Genomic DNA, 16,020 nt, shown 5'->3' with positions numbered 1-16,020 from the left:
TAGAAGACTACTTCTACTTTGTTCGCAATGATCAATGGCTTCACCTTCATAATCATGTCTTCCGAATTCTACAGATAAGTTCAATATAATTAGTCGATCTCTATTTCATATTGATTTGATTTATTCGTGATCCTAATGTCTTGTTGTTGGAATTTCAGAATATGTCTTACATGTGGTATCAGAGCCACACAACAAGCTTAAGGTCTGATATAAAGGTATAAACAAAAAGAATAAATAAATAAATTGTTTATTGAAGATGATTCACATACTAAAGAAATTTTGCTTATCGTTTTGATTGGATGCCTTCTACTGTTCTATCTCATGAAAATTGGTTTTGATGCTTCCGCAATTTTGTGTTGGTGTGCAATGATTTTGTGTGGTTAATAACATATATAAAATTGGTGTTAATTATATGTGATAAATTATTTTTTATTTATATTTTGTAAAAATAATTTTTAATTTGGGTTTTTTAGTTATATAATTTTCGAGCACTACTTTACAACCTAATATTTGAAGCTTGAATTTTTCCTTATGGTTTTGGCTCTCTCGGCACTTTCCGACGAGAATAACTTATTGTTAGGAGACAACTTGGGTAAGATTTAATTTGAATTACAATTTGTATCAATTTTTCTTTTGTATAAATTACATGGATTTTGGTATTAGTTTCTGGGATTTCATGCTTCTGCTTACGTACTCTTATTCTTAATTAATATCAGTAATCCTAATGATATTCTATTGAAGGGAAGAATTGCATTAGACATGTTGCAATTTTCTAATTGTGTTAGCAATCTCCTAATCAATTTAATTTAATGTTGACTAATTTATTTTGGAGTTGTATGTAGATTTCCTTATGGAATTGGTTTTTTTTTTATAAAAAAAAATTAGTTGGTAATTATCATCTAAATTGGAGGAGATTCTAAATTTAAAATATATTCTACTAATTGTTTTATTGTGAGATTAAAAGTATTTTCATAATTATTGATATTGCCCATATAAAGAGAAATTATTTTAATACGTTTTCTTAAAAGGGAAATTAGTAGTCTCCTTTAATTTGGGTTGTGCATCACAATACAACTATTATGGGAATTTAAGCTAGATTAATATTGCAATTAAATTACCCGTTTTGTATTTGATTTGAATTAACTCATTTCATTTACTAATAAAATCTATTATAAAGAATCTTTTAGAATTAAGGAGTTACGTATTTTGGATTTCATGTTTCCATTTTTTTTTAATTTGGATATGTATCATGCACTCACAAAGCTTATGATTTCTTTTGGATTTTATGACTACTGATTGAGATCGATTAATAATGTTGAGATATTATTCCTTATATCAGCCTAATTTTGATACATATAGATTGGTTTATTTTGTCCAAACCAACTATTTTGTGACTCAACAAATTTGTTTAAGAAATTTTAGTGTTTTGAGCACATTAAAGATTGTAAATTGGTTTTATTTAAATTATGAATAAATCTGATTTTTGGTAGAGCTTGGGAAATGTTGATGGAGTTTTGCATACCTTGCAACGTTTCCTATTTGATTACGATTTTGATAGATTTTCCTAACTCCAAACTTTGTGAAAATTTGTCATGTTATATTATATAATGGATTGTATACACAGAAAAGTTTTCATCCTTTTTTGTACAAGAAATGCATTTATGGTAAATTTTTAAGTGTGATAGTATGTTGCTGGAATTTTGCAGCATAATCTGTTTGTGATATTATTTTGATATACCTACGCAACTCCTAAATTCATGAAATTTTAGTATGATATACATTGAGATATTTATTTCAAATCTGAAAATTTTGACGAGCATTGGTTTGAAAATGAATTATTGGTGAATTTGTAATCTCGAGACTGTCCTGCAGAATTTATGCGGTTTCTGCAGACAATTCCATTTCGATTTTATTTTTAACCCACTTTTAAAATCGAAAAAATCATGACATTTTGGGTAATAATAAATTTACATGTCTACTTTATTTCTGAAAATTTTCATACGCATTGGAGGAATATTGAAGTTTTGGTGAATTATTTAGTCTCAGGTATGTTTTGCAGAATTTCTGTTGTTTCAGCAGCACAACTTATTTCGAATTTGTTTTTAGTACACTTGTAAAATCTTAAAAATATGAAATTTTGGGAAATAACAGATTTTTATGTTTACTTTATATCTGTAAATTCTGATGCATATCAGATAAACAATGAATATTTGGTGAATTTGTAATCTCAGGTATGTACTGAACATTTTCTGCTGTTTCTGCAGCAACTCTCTTTTCGAATTCATTTTTTGGCTCACTTATAAGATTTTAAAAATCATGAAATTTTGCGAAATAGTAGTCATATATGTCTAGTTCATACTTGAAAATTTTCATGACAATCTAAAGAGAATTGAGTTTTTAGTGAATTTGTAAACTAAAGTAGTACTGCTGAATTTTGGTACTTCAAAACTAGTTTTGTTATGTGATATTGTTTCACTGAGTTGTGCACATCTATTGGTACTGATTATTATACAAGGTTATGGTTCCAATATGTCCTAATTATATGCAAATTCTCAATACTAATGAATTTTATATAGACAACACTGATTAAATTTTGATTTAAAGATGTATTGGTTTGTTTTGCTTAAACCAATGTTTTGTTTGGTCATCAATTCTGATTATGAGGATTGTCTTTTGAGAGAAAATTGGAAAGTGGCACCAGTTTACTAATTGATCATTTTGGTCCCTATCGAATAACTGAATAACCATGTTTCCTCTTTCGAGAACTCTATTGTTTAATGTCAATAACGACATACTTTTGTGTCTGATTGAATCTTTTGAGAATCATTGAATATCCAACAAAACGGTTATTTAATACTGTTCTAAAGGATTATTTTGAAAAATCAGAATTCTAATTTATATGGTGAATACTTTTGTCCCAATGGGAATGTCAGGAAATCACTCACCAATTATAAATTAGTATTATAGCAAATCATAAAGTACTTCTAACATACTTTTATCTAGCCAAAGTTGTTGAAGCTATATGTATTTTGTGTATTTTATGTTTTGGCTAGCTATGCAGATATTTTCTTTGCATGATTAGTTTCTACCCAAAGGTGTAACACTCATGCAATTTGAAGTTTGTTCGATCCACCACAACTCGACTACTTCCATGATGAATCTTGCATAATCGAGAATGAGTAGGTAAATTCGTCAATCTTTTGCCTTACCTTTCTCTGAGTTCTAAATTGGATAAAAATTGATGTTATTGAGATATCTAAGTGTTTATTTTAATCGACTTTGTTTTAGAGTTAAAACATAAAATTTGAGTTTGGATTTTCTTATTAGGTTTCATTTTAATTTATGACCTAATCTCTAACAAATATGTGAGTCTTCTCTCATACACTAAAATAAAATAAAATTTGTATTCATTGCATAATTTTTTATGGAACTTCTAACCTACTTTAAAAAAAAATATTATGTATTTAATCTTTATTGATTCAACTAGCCTGTATTTTGTTATAGGAAAACCACTTTCTCTAGTGTTTAATCTTGCAATTTTGAGTGTTTGCCCAAGTGGGAGAAATAATGTATTATGGGCTTCACACTCATCAATTTTTCATGTTTTTAATGGTCATAGTTTTGGTAGATAAAACGTACATAATCATACTTGTTTATATTTTATATATGCAATGAATCTTGCAGGAAATTCAAGAAGGGTTAATGAGTATATTCTGCTCAAAAGTGTTTTGCTTATTAATTCTTGTTTGTTGTTCAAGAAATTGGACTTGTGATTTATATGTTATTGATGGATAATTAATCTGCTAAAAAATGTTTTCTTATTCAGTACAAATATAAATCAATGTATAGTGAAACATGAAATTGACAAGATTGTATATACTTCATCTGCTCAAAAGTGTTGAAGCTATATACGTTTGCCCTTGTATTTTGTGTTTTAGCTATGCAAACCTAATATAATTAGTTTCTGTCCAAAGATGATTATGGAATTATATGCTTTTGATGCAATAAGAAAACATTTAGTTAAAGTTTTCTATTTTTGTCAATTGTTAGATGAACAAAACTGACCAAAAATTTTGTATAGTTTTTCAGTCACAAGAATCATTTCCCTACAAATATCTAGAATAAAGATGTTGAGCTCACAAATTTTATGTTCTAGATCCCATGACTAATGTTTTACTAATGGGAGTATTTGAAAGGTATATGTTTCGTTTTGTAGACATTTATAATGTTTTTTTTTCTTTTACTCTTTCAATCAGTGGGAGTAATAATAATTTATATAATTTTGTCTCTTTTAATCAGTGGGAGTAAAGATTACCTTTTGCATTGAAAATTTGAAGTCTTAGTGGCTGATACTTAGTAAATTTGGTTTAAATTTTGTTCATAAGTTTTAATAAGAGATCCTGATTTTGTAAACAGTATGTCGTATTTTTCTTGTTCTCTTATTATATTCTAAATTGACAGAAAAGTTGGATTTTGTTACCAACGCGGTTGAGTTCTTTTGTGAACTACTTTTGTACTGAAATATATTTTTCATATTTTCAGTTCGACTATTGTGAGCTAATGTTTTGACTATTAGCTCTTGATATCATGACTTTGTTAGTAACATAGTGCTTTGAGTTGAGTGTGCATGTAATCATGGAGTGCAAGGAACTGTCCAATGTGTGCCTTGTTTTCTTTGGTTCTGCACTTAGTCTCAAAGTGACAAGTTACTTGAAAGGTATGATTGCATACTTTGGTGGACTCAAGTGATCACCATATATATTTATCTCGTTAAGGTATTCTCATTGACATTCAAGTGGGAGAATGTAAAACCATTTTGTGAATGACAATGAATTATGCCGAGAATAATTGAGGGAATATTGACTTGGCAATCAAGTTAATAAAATCTCTAGGACTCTTGGTGCCTTAAGGAAATAAACATATTGGAGTCCTAATTACATGCAATCAATTAAGGGCCTTTATTAAGTAAATACAAGGAATAAGAGTCATGATGGGACTATAATTGATGAGATGTGATTTGGGTTGATATCCTTTCCGATAATAGGGAGGAATTGATTGAAACCCTATCTATATAACCTAGGAGCCATCCCTGCTTCCATACCGATAGAAACTCACGAAAACTATAAGCCTATTTCGATAGTAGAGTTCATTTAGAGGTACTGGAAGTAGAAGACTACTTCTACTTTGTTCGCAAGGATCAATGGCTTCAACTTCATAACCATGTCTTCCGAATTCTACAGATAAGTTCAATATAATTAGTCGATCTCTATTTGATATTGATTTGATTTATTCGTGATCCTAATGTTTTGTTGTTGTGATTTCAGAATATGTCTTACACTGTTAAATTTCTCAATGTACTGTAATTTTAGCCAATTACAACGATGAATTTTTGCAATCACAACATATAGTTTTTTTTCTTCTTCTTTTCTTTCGCTAGTTCAGTCCATACACTTTTTATTTGAACTTTAGGGTTTATGTTTAGTGGGGAAAGTAAAGTTCATGGAGAAAATTGACTAATTATAAAAGTTCAGATTGATAATCATCTAAAATTACAATTTTAGGGTGAAAACCGACCAATTATAAAAGTTCAGGGGTAATTAGATATAAACTTCAGGAGAAAATCGCCATTACCTCTTTTTCTTTAAGTCTATTGGATATATAAAAATGAGGAATGCTACCATCATTGGTCTAGAAGATCTTGGTTTGGGTTTCATAATGCGTCAATGACTCATAGTCATCTACAATGCGTTCACAATTGCTTACACACCTAAGCGTTCTGTTGCAGGTCTCACAATGCACCATTAACTTACGGTACAGTAACGAGGCTAGCAACAAGACTACCTTGGGATATAACTGAAGTATTTCTTATTCTTTAATTCTAACTCTCCATGTTTTTCTAAACTTCTCGGAAGTTCACTTGATCTGTCTTTGAAAATCATGTTAACAACAAAGCGAGTCATTCCAAGGCATCCACAATGATTTAGTCGCCTAAACACGTTTTATGTCGGGTTTCATAACACATTAACACCCCACATTCATTTACAATGCCAATTACGATTATTCAAAATTAATACCTCACAATCACACTCCAAAGAATAAAACTTGGCTGCTGAAATTTCAACAGGACCTCCTGCTGAAATGTTCAGCAGCAAAGTAGCGTCCTTTCTCTCCACCATGGGCATTCCAAACTAAATATTTTACCATTTACTTTTAGGGTTAGTGAAAGAAACAAAAGAGAAGCCCTAAAGTGACTATATCCTTTGCATATAGACTATATCCTTTGCATATAGTCATCCACATCTGTTAAGCACTAATCATCAGATATGGCCATGGCATGGCATCGCATCGCATCGCATTGGAAGGCAACGTCGGTAGGTGGAGAGTTGTTAGTGGATTTGGCTTTCCATCGTCACCCACATGCCATCTGCAAGACTGCAACCGCATCATTTCGTTTGCTTCCCACTTTTCTTTTTATCAAAGATTATTTAAGTTAGAAATCGGTTGGCACTGGCTTTTCCTTGTCCCGGACGTCATGGGGTTTTGATTAACATAAGCCACCATGTACAAGTTTGTCCCCAAAAGGACAAAGATTTAAATGAATTGATTGTTGCTTTATCTCTAATTACAAGTCACATTTCTGGTTTAATTTCAAGGTTCTTTTCATAATTGATGGAGATGGGGGACAAAAGCAACAAAAGATTGTAGGGTTAAGATACATTAGGTTCCAAAACCCTAGCTTCAAGATAAAAATAACACAGAAGATTACGATATTACATGCATATGGTCCAACATCTTAATGAATAGGGTGTCAAGTTTTCACTCATATGTCACGAGTTCAAAATTATCATCCTCTCCTAAATTATTGTAATAGTTTCGAATTCTCTCAATCTCCTTAATAATAATAAAATTTAAAAACAAATTACGATATTAACTTGATAATACTGTTTTTAAATAAATACTCACAACATTTTCTCGGTTTATGTTCTTCCATTTTTTTTCTTGTATTTTTTTTTTTTTTTTCACTTTATGAAGGGAAGGTATGCCCGCCAACTAACTTTTGTTTTCAATAAAATTTCTTCGTGCCGTTGAATGTTTTGTAAACTTCCTAAAATACGTATTTGGCCTAGCAAATTTCGTCACTTTGCCATAATAATAAAACATAAAAACCCTAAAATTAACGACACGAGATACGTAAATCACCATTTCCTTACAATGAAGAATGACACGAAATGTGGCCGAAATTGGACATCGAAGATCCCCAACTTTAGAATTCTTCAAACATGTTATTCTTAGACGTACGCATGTCGAGTTGTTCCATAATTTCCCCCACTAACTGTTCCACATCATGCATAGTACTTACATAATTTTGATGTAATGGTGCACCAAATTTTCGAGCTCTTGTCTTCATCAACCAAAAGCTGAAAAGATTACCCCCAAAACCAAACTCAGTGAAATCCTGTTATTTTTTTCTTTTTGTGGCAAACAAGTAAATAACTAATTTCAAAGTTCGTTTGGAAGTGATTTTAAAAGGACTAGAAATGTTTTTGGTGATTTTTTTTTTAAACCAATTATCTGTAAAAATGTAAGTAAATATTGAAAAAATACTTTAAGCGTTTTTTAAAACCAAAAATATTTTTTTTCTAAAAGCGTTTGCAATCATTTTTAAACCGTTTCCAAACGAACCATAAGATATCTTCACTTGTACGTCCAAACCAAATGTGTGTTGGCTAAAATAAGCACAATTGCTCTCAGGTCAAAAAAGAATACGCGCTCTGTGACCTTCGTTCTACTTTCTACGGATGTTTCCATCCTTTATGCCTTTGAATAAATAGTACTAGCTACATACTTTGTTTCCGACATCTTTAAGCTAAGTATTTTAATTAGTTATTAATTAATATATGATTAGATTAATATGGCTGTTATGGTTGGTGACAACCACCTTAATTATATGATGATTGAAAGAAGGGCACACCTGGCAGGCTGGTGCCTAATTATATAGCTAGCTAGATGGAATACATTCTCTTTTTAAAGAACCTTTACATTGAAGTATAAAATTAGGGTGGTTTTATCCACATACTTATTTTTACTTCGTATGTACTCTTCTTAATTTCCGACCATTAGATCAAATAAATCAAAAAAGATCGATCAACAAAAGTTAACAAAGATGTGTGGGAGTCAAAAAACGGTGTGTGAATAGAACTACTCTAAACTTATGAACTCCCATGTCTGCTACTTGGCCCTCAATAAGTATTAGTTTTAGCAAAAAAACACCTCAAAAATCAAACTATAAAAGAAGGGTAGTGATATACACACTCAGTTTTACTTCTCACACACCTCTCTTAATTTTCGGTTATCAAGATCGAATGAATTGGAATTTGTCAGGTTTCGCGCATTAGAAAGCAATCAGCAATTAAAATAGTTTACTTGCTTACTTAAAGCACAAGGAAACAGAGAATACGGAGGAATTATTCCACCATTGGAGAATAGGTCTCTTATTTTGGAAGGAACAATCTTCTAAAGAGCTTTAAGATTGTTCTGAGAAGCTTTCTCAGCAAACAATAGTTTAATGGATTCGTATGCAATAACAATCGATTTATGGATTAATATTTCTTTCTTCAAAGCGGTATTTTAAGTGTTTTTTACCTATAAAATTAAGGTTGTGGTAAACTTCTTCGTGACACTCCAACACGGTTGGAGTTGGATAAGAAATATGTGGCTTTTGAGCTACATATAACCAATTTGTTAGGCACCTTGAAGCCATCGAAAACGCACGACATGACAGTTCCAAGTTTCTTTAATTGCAAGGGCCAGCTGTGTTTTATGTTAAGTAGGCACTTAATATTCAATTAGAGCCAGTGTTTTGGACAATGCAATGACACTAAGCAGACCAGACAAACCAGTATGATAAAGACACTGCTTTACGAGCATCGAAATAGAACCAGTATGGGGAACCGGAGATAAACTATGTTAGTGATAGTTGGTTACCGGTCTAATCAATATTTTTTATGAACAACTTATATGACACAAGTATTATTGGTTGCATTTGTAGTTTGTTACCTCGTGGGTAACATATATCGTGTAGAGAGAAACTGACACATGCATTGTATCATTGGCACATAACATCACAATAATAGTGTACTCGTGTCATGAAAGTCATTCTCCTTAAGTAGCGTCATTTATGGTATGTTACCCACCTATTAGGTGCGGGGTGCCTCCTAACCTGTGGGCTTAGGACCTGCTTAATTTGATCTCAGTAGAAGATGATGAGGCCACAAACTCGACATATCATTCATCGTAAAACACTTGGTATTTGGTCATGACTGCAAACAATAATCGATCTCCTAACATGGAAAAAGAAATTTCTATTGTTGATTAATTAAGACTGTAGACAGCTTACCATTTACCATTTATCCTATTGGTGAGCGTTTAGAGTGTATAACCCTGCATAAGGAGTCGATTCACCTATTTATAGGCTATGATGAGTCGATCTAAGCTCTTTGACACTTCTCTGAGTCATCAGTACAAGTGGGGGTCAGTGGCAAACTACGAAAAAAGAAGAAAACTGATGGTCTGTCCGACCAGACCGACCTAGGTTAGGTACGATCGGAGAACCATGAACCGGTTTGACTGAATCGATCTGGAATCAATTGGGCCACAAAAATTGGTTAGACTACTGAGAAAGCTGGGTCTGGTCATGGGTCGTGGGTCGTGGGTTGGTTCGCAGGTTCTTGAGGCTCCAAGCGCTACGCTCTCAGGTCATAAGTCTTGATATACTGCGGTGCAGCACAGGCCTGGGTCTGGCTTTGAGCTATGGCGCCAGCTGCTTCTACAACGAATTGGGCTTGCTGTTGGTATGTTGTGTGGCAGTCGAGCTGTCTCACAGGCTATAAGAGCGACGGCTAGGTTACCGCTAATGCATGTTTGGCAATCTAAGCTCTGCTTGGAGCTGTCTCATAAACCATTGCAGCAGCAGCCACCGCTATCGTAGCCGCACTATTGTGGCCACGGTGGTGCTCTGCATTCACAAAGTTGCTCCAACAGTGACAGAAATTTCATGCAAGCATAGTCAAAGCAAACAAATTGTTACGGGAACCTATCCTAGCACGCAAATTATATGTCTCTAATAAGGTAGGCTAAGCCTTATGTGGTTATTAAGGTTTATTCGCATGGGGCGGTTACAAGTCATGAGTTCAAGATTAATGGTCACAAGCTTGAACTATATACTTTGAGTCATCCATAATATTGCACGCGACTCATTGACTCTAAAGGATCCAATGATTTAACCACTGAACTTTTGTTGCGACTATCATTTGGGAGGCAACCCAATTTTCTAACTCTTTCCTTACTTTCTTTAAGTTGTTTATTCTAAGTTTCTAGATACTTTTAATTTACTAAGCTTTATTTTATTTTAGTTTAGTTTATTTTCAACAGTTTCAAAAACAAAAAATAGAAAACCTTGAAAAATCCCAAAATATTTTGGTTTTACTTTGTTTCTTTCCTAATTAGTTCTCGTTTAATTTTGTGTCTTACATTCTGTTTTAAATTTTCAAAAAAACTTGGTTCAAAAATTCATGAGTGTTTGTGAACTTATTGTGTTGTGTAAAATTGGGTTGGAAAAACAGGCTATGGATTATAAACTTTGAGCTTTTGCAAGTAGCACACAAAACATACAAGATGGTTCTATTTTCAGCTACAACATGCAAAAAGTTAAGTTGGATCCTACATCCAGCAGCAAGTCTACCTACCATTTAAAGCATTTAAAGAGACAGAAATTTCATGCAAGCATAGTCAAAGCTATCCTAGCATGCAAATTCTACGTCTCTAAATAGGCTTGGGCTTTGCCTTATTTGGGCTTGGAGTCACCCTATGAAATTGAACTCGAGTCATTGACTCTGAAGGAACCAGTGACTCTTAACTGGATTTCTGCTGCGTCAAGCTATTGGGAGGCAACCTAACTTTTCTAACTCTTTCCTTACTTTCTTTAAGTTGTTTATTTTTAGTTTTTAGATGCTTTTAATTTCCTAAGTTTTATTTTATTTTAGTTTACTTTCAACACTTTCAAAAACAAAAAGAAAAGATAGAAAACCTTGAAAAGTAATAAAAATATTTTGTTTTTACTTTGTTTCTTTCCTAATTATAGTTTAATTTTGTGTCTTATATATTATGTTTTTAAATTTTCGAAAACACTTGGTTCAAAAATTTATGAGTGCTTGTGAACAAACTATGTTGTGTAAAATTGGGTTGGTAAAATAGCTCATGTATTAAAAAATTTAGGCTTTTGCAGGTTGCAGACAAAACTTACAAGGTGGTCCTATTTTCGACTACTGTGCACATATAGAAAAGTAAAACTGGATCCCGCATCCAGCAGCAAATCTACCATCAAGTAATTAACCACATCAGTTCTACATTACCAATTAGCAGAGAATTTAAAGTCGTTAAAGCAACAGGAATTTCATGCAAGTATAGTCAAAGCAAACAATTTTATACAGTCCCATCCTAGCTTGCAAATTCTCTGTCTCTAAGGTGGTGGGCTAGACCTTATGTGGTACTAAGGTTTATTCGCATGGGGCTGTGGAGATTAAAAATGAGGTTGCAAGTCATGAGTTCAAGGTTAATAGTTACAGGCTTGAACTGTACTTGGAGTCACCCTATGCAATTGCAGGCGAGTCATTGACTCTGAAGGATCTAGTGACTTAACCACCGAACTTCTGTTGTGTCTAGCAATAGACGTTAAATAAAATGCTTATTGGGAGGCAACCCAATTTTCAAAGTCTTTCCTTACTTTCTTTAAGTTGTTTATTTAAAGTTTTAGATGCTTTTAATTTCCTAAGCTTTATTTTATTTTAGTTTATTTTCAACAGTTTCAGAAACAAAAACAAAAGATAGAAAATCTTGAAAAGTCCAAAAATATTTTGTTTGTACATTGTTTCTTTCCGAATTAGTTCTAGTTTAATTTTGTGTCTTATATTCTTTTTTTTTTTAATTTTCAAAAACAATTGGTTAAAAAATTCATGAGTGCTTGTGAACATACTGTGTGTGTAAAGCTGGATTGGTAAAACAGGCTATGGATTGAAAAAAAATAGGGCTTTTGCAGGTAGCTGACAAGACATTTTTATTGGTCCTATTTTCAGCTACGGTGCACATACAGAAAAGTAAAACTTGATCCTGCATCCAACAACTAATTTACCATCAACCACATCAGTTCTACATTACCAATTGGCAGAGAATTTAAAGCAGTTAAAGCGACAGAAATTTCATGCAAGCATAGTCAGAGCAAACAAATTGTTACAGGGTCTTATCCTAACGTGCAAATTCTGTCTCTAAGGTAGGTTGGATCACATGGTGTTATATCCCGGCCCAGGGTCCACTACATCCCTGGCCCGCTCCACCACCGTAGCACAATATTGTCCGCTTTGGGCCCCGACTACGCCCTCACGATTTTGTTTCTGGGAACTCACACAAGAACTTCCCAGTGGGTCACCCATCATGGGATTGCTCTCGTGCGATCCACCACCGTAGCACAATATTGTCCGCTTTGGGCCCCGACTACGACCTCACGGTTTTGTTTCTGGGAACTCACACGAGAACTTTCCAGTGGATCATTCATCATGGGATTGCTCTCGCGCGATCCACCACCGTAGCACAATATTGTCCGCTTTAGGCCTCGACTACGCCCTCACGATTTTGTTTCTGGGAACTCATACAAGAATTTCCCAGTGGGTCAGACATAGGATTGCTCTCGCGCGCTACTCGCTTAACTTAGGAGTTCCGATGAACTCGGAAGCCAGTGAGCTCCCTAGGCGATGTGGGATCTTACACTTGGGGTTGTGGAGATTAAAAATGAGGTTACATGTCATGAGTTCAAGGTATTCACAAGCTCTGCACTTGAGTTATTGACTCTAAAAGATCCAGTGATTTAACCACCGTACTTCTGTTGCCACTAGCTATTGGGAAGCAATCCAATTGTCTAACTCTTTCCTTACTTTCTTTAACTTTTTTTTTTTAGAGATTCTAGATGCTTTTAATTTCTAAGCTTTATTTTATTTTTGTTTATTTTCAATAGTTTCAAAAACAAAAAACAAAAAAATAAAAGAAAATCTTGAAAAATCCAATTTTTTTTTTCTTTGTTTTCTTTCCTAATTAATTCTAGTTTAATTTTGTGTCTTGCATCATGTTTTTAATTTTCAAAAGCACGTGGTTCAAAAATTTATGAGTGCTTGTGAAAAACCAAGATGGTCTTATTTTCAGCTACAGTGCACATATAGAGAAGTAAAACTAGATCCTGCATCCAGCAGCAAGTCTACCATCAGCCACATGAGTTCTACATTACCAATTTGGCAGCGAATTTAAAGGAGTTAAAGCGACAGAAATTTCATGCAAGTACAGTCAATGCCAACCAATATGAGGTCTTATCCAAACATATTTTGTTTTTCTTTGTTTCTTTCCTAATTAGTTATAGTTTAATTTTGTGTCTTACATTTTATTTTTAATTTCAAAAACACTAGGTTCAAAAATTTATGAGAGTAAAACTGGGTTGGTGAAACAAGCTATGGATTAGTTTGGGCTTTGTAGGTAGCTGACAAAACAAACGTTCTTATTTTCAACTAATGTGCACATAGAAAAGTAAAACTGGATCCTGCATCCAGCAGCAAGTCTACATTACCATCAACCACATCAAGGCATAGAATTTAAAACAGTTAAAGCGATGGAAATATCATGCAAGCATAGTCAAAAAGCAAACAAATTGTCATTGAGGGGGGTTTTTAGAAAGCATACCAGGGCAATTCTGATGAAGTTTCTGCATTTGGACCCACACTCACTCCACTCAACTCACTCCCACCCCATAAATTATACATCACTTTGAAATTCCTAGATACACTTTCCTACAGATCGGGGGTCCAAATGCAGAAATGTCCACTATGCTGCTAGTCCAGTCAGTCCAAAGTTTCATCAGCTTTACATTTTTGCTGGATTCACGCATAAACTTTCAGTTAGGATTTCATCATATGTTCAACATTCATGCATAAAATTAAATTTCCACTCTCATGCAGTGCTTTTAGTTTTGAAGCTTATGTAAGAATTCTCAACTTTCGACATTGGTTCAATTCAAGCCATATGAGAACACAAAGTTGCAGCGTTTTTTCAATTTCTAAGCTCATCTGATCAGTGATCACACACAGACGTCCAACAAATCTTAAGCACTGGTTCCAGTGATCCATCTAATAGTAATACCATAGTATATGTTTTCAATAGCTGAAAATATACCTCAGTCTTCCCGTAGCGAGCATAATGGGGTCCTCATCCTCCACATTTTCATCCTCTTCCTGCAGTAATCAACAGAATGTACCCAGTTAGCCTTCTGATATATAAAGATGGCAACTTTTGAATAAGAAAACTGCTACTAGTACTAGACAGAAAGACACACATACCATCCTACTTCGGTTTCTTAGCTTCCTGATCAACCTCCTGCACAGCCTTCGGATTTGCAGCGAATGAACTCACAGACACTTCCTTGGTTTCCTAATTACATGTAACCAACACCAAAAATTGTAATTCGAACTAAAATCGAAAAACCAAAACGTAAACAAAAGATCCTTGTCATCGGTCTAAAAGGTACTACCTTTGGCTGCTGCTGAAGCAATTGCGCAAACCTCATATACAAACATCAAAATATAAGAATCAAATTCTTTGGATAAGAGTAAATTCAAACCCTCTCACTGGCCTATGTGGCAGATCTGGCACATTTTTCTTACATTCCGTAGCATTTTTCCTGAATAATGACGATTATAATGTCTCGAATTAGTTCATTTGTAAATGAAAGGTTAAACGAATCAAACATATTAAAACATAAACATGGAAAGAGATTCATCAGATTGTAAGAAAATGTCACAAACTTAGGAAATTCTTTTCTGGTGATGTTATGGACATCCCTCAGGCGCTGCCCCCAAACAAATTCTCGGACCTTTTCCAAAATTTCAAAGAAAATAAATGCAAACGAAGAACATAAATTTAAAAAATTCAGAAATTGAAAAATTACGTTAAATTTACATGCTGGGGTTCTGCTACGTCTCTTACCCTGGAAATTTGAAGGCCTAACGAGAGCTGGGTTGTTCTCCTTTGATCCCACTTCAGTCACCTTCAATACGAAATCACCATCAAACAACAGAAATAAAAAAACCCAAATTAAATTTGAATGAAATCAGAAAAACTCATGATCTAGAACACGAAGAACAATAAGAAAACGTCCAAATCGAAACCCAAAGCATTCAAAATTTCAAAAAAAAAAAAAAAAAGTAAGATCGAAATTTCTAAAGAAACCCACAAACCTTGAAGAGAAATCAAGGGACTTGATCAAAGTAAGGCAAATATCAAAGCTTTGAATCTTCAAAATCCCAAGAGAGAAATGAATGGCAAAGGAAGCCGCTCTCCCTCTCTCTCTCTCTCTCTCTCTCTCTCTCTCTGTCTCTCTCTCTCTACTCTGTGCGTCTGTGTTTCTTGTTGCGTTCTTTAAAAGGGGTTTTTATTTATTAATCAGATTCAAATTGGGAGAGAAGGGCATGTGCTCGTCTCGTTTTGAATATAACGGTTACTAATTGCTGACCGTTGGATCTTCATTCTACCGAAAAGTCTCGATGGTCTGTCTCTAACGGCTATCTCGCTTTTGTGCTCCGTGCCCTATTTATTAATTCAAATATTTTTTTGTAGGTCTCCGGGCTTTTTATGGCTTTTTTTTGTTTTATTAGTTGGGCTGGGCCTTTTACCTTTTTGTATCTAATGGTTTCTAATTTTACCCGCAAAAATCCAACAAAGAAAAATAATAATTTCACCAAAAAATACCTTCATAAAAATTTTTTTTCTATAGAAGTTTTAATAAAACATTTATGATATTGTTCACTTTTAACGAAAAAGACATTTTTAATTCTAAAAAGTCACCCATTGTACTATTCACTTTTAACTAAAAAAACATTTTTATTCTAAAAAGCCACTCCTGTTATTATTCAAGTTTTTTTCATTAGTTTT

At 33.5% G+C, this 16,020-nt stretch overlaps 1 long non-coding RNA gene across 4 annotated transcripts; it reads right to left on the bottom strand.

The window, feature by feature from the left end:
• Window positions 1-11,191: 11,191 nt before the first annotated feature.
• LOC126591762 (uncharacterized) lies at window positions 11,192-15,555 on the bottom strand. 4 transcript variants are annotated; one of them, XR_007612498.1, is made up of 7 exons: window positions 15,327-15,555; window positions 15,076-15,136; window positions 14,621-14,770; window positions 14,430-14,520; window positions 14,266-14,324; window positions 12,554-13,967; window positions 11,192-12,431 (listed from the first exon to the last, which is right to left on the bottom strand). It is a non-coding gene; the product is annotated as an uncharacterized LOC126591762 (long non-coding RNA). The 4 variants fall into 4 exon arrangements; XR_007612499.1 differs by having other exon boundaries at window positions 11,192-11,221; window positions 13,229-13,967; window positions 15,327-15,537; XR_007612497.1 differs by lacking the exon at window positions 11,192-12,431 and adding an exon at window positions 14,895-14,962 and having other exon boundaries at window positions 13,688-13,967; window positions 15,327-15,528.
• Window positions 15,556-16,020: the final 465 nt, after the last annotated feature.

Source organism: Malus sylvestris, chromosome 12, assembly GCF_916048215.2.
Source record: "Malus sylvestris chromosome 12, drMalSylv7.2, whole genome shotgun sequence".
Lineage (NCBI taxonomy): Eukaryota > Viridiplantae > Streptophyta > Magnoliopsida > Rosales > Rosaceae > Malus > Malus sylvestris.
The sequence above is the reverse complement of the archived record's forward strand: the minus strand, read 5'-3'. Positions and strand labels throughout refer to the sequence as shown.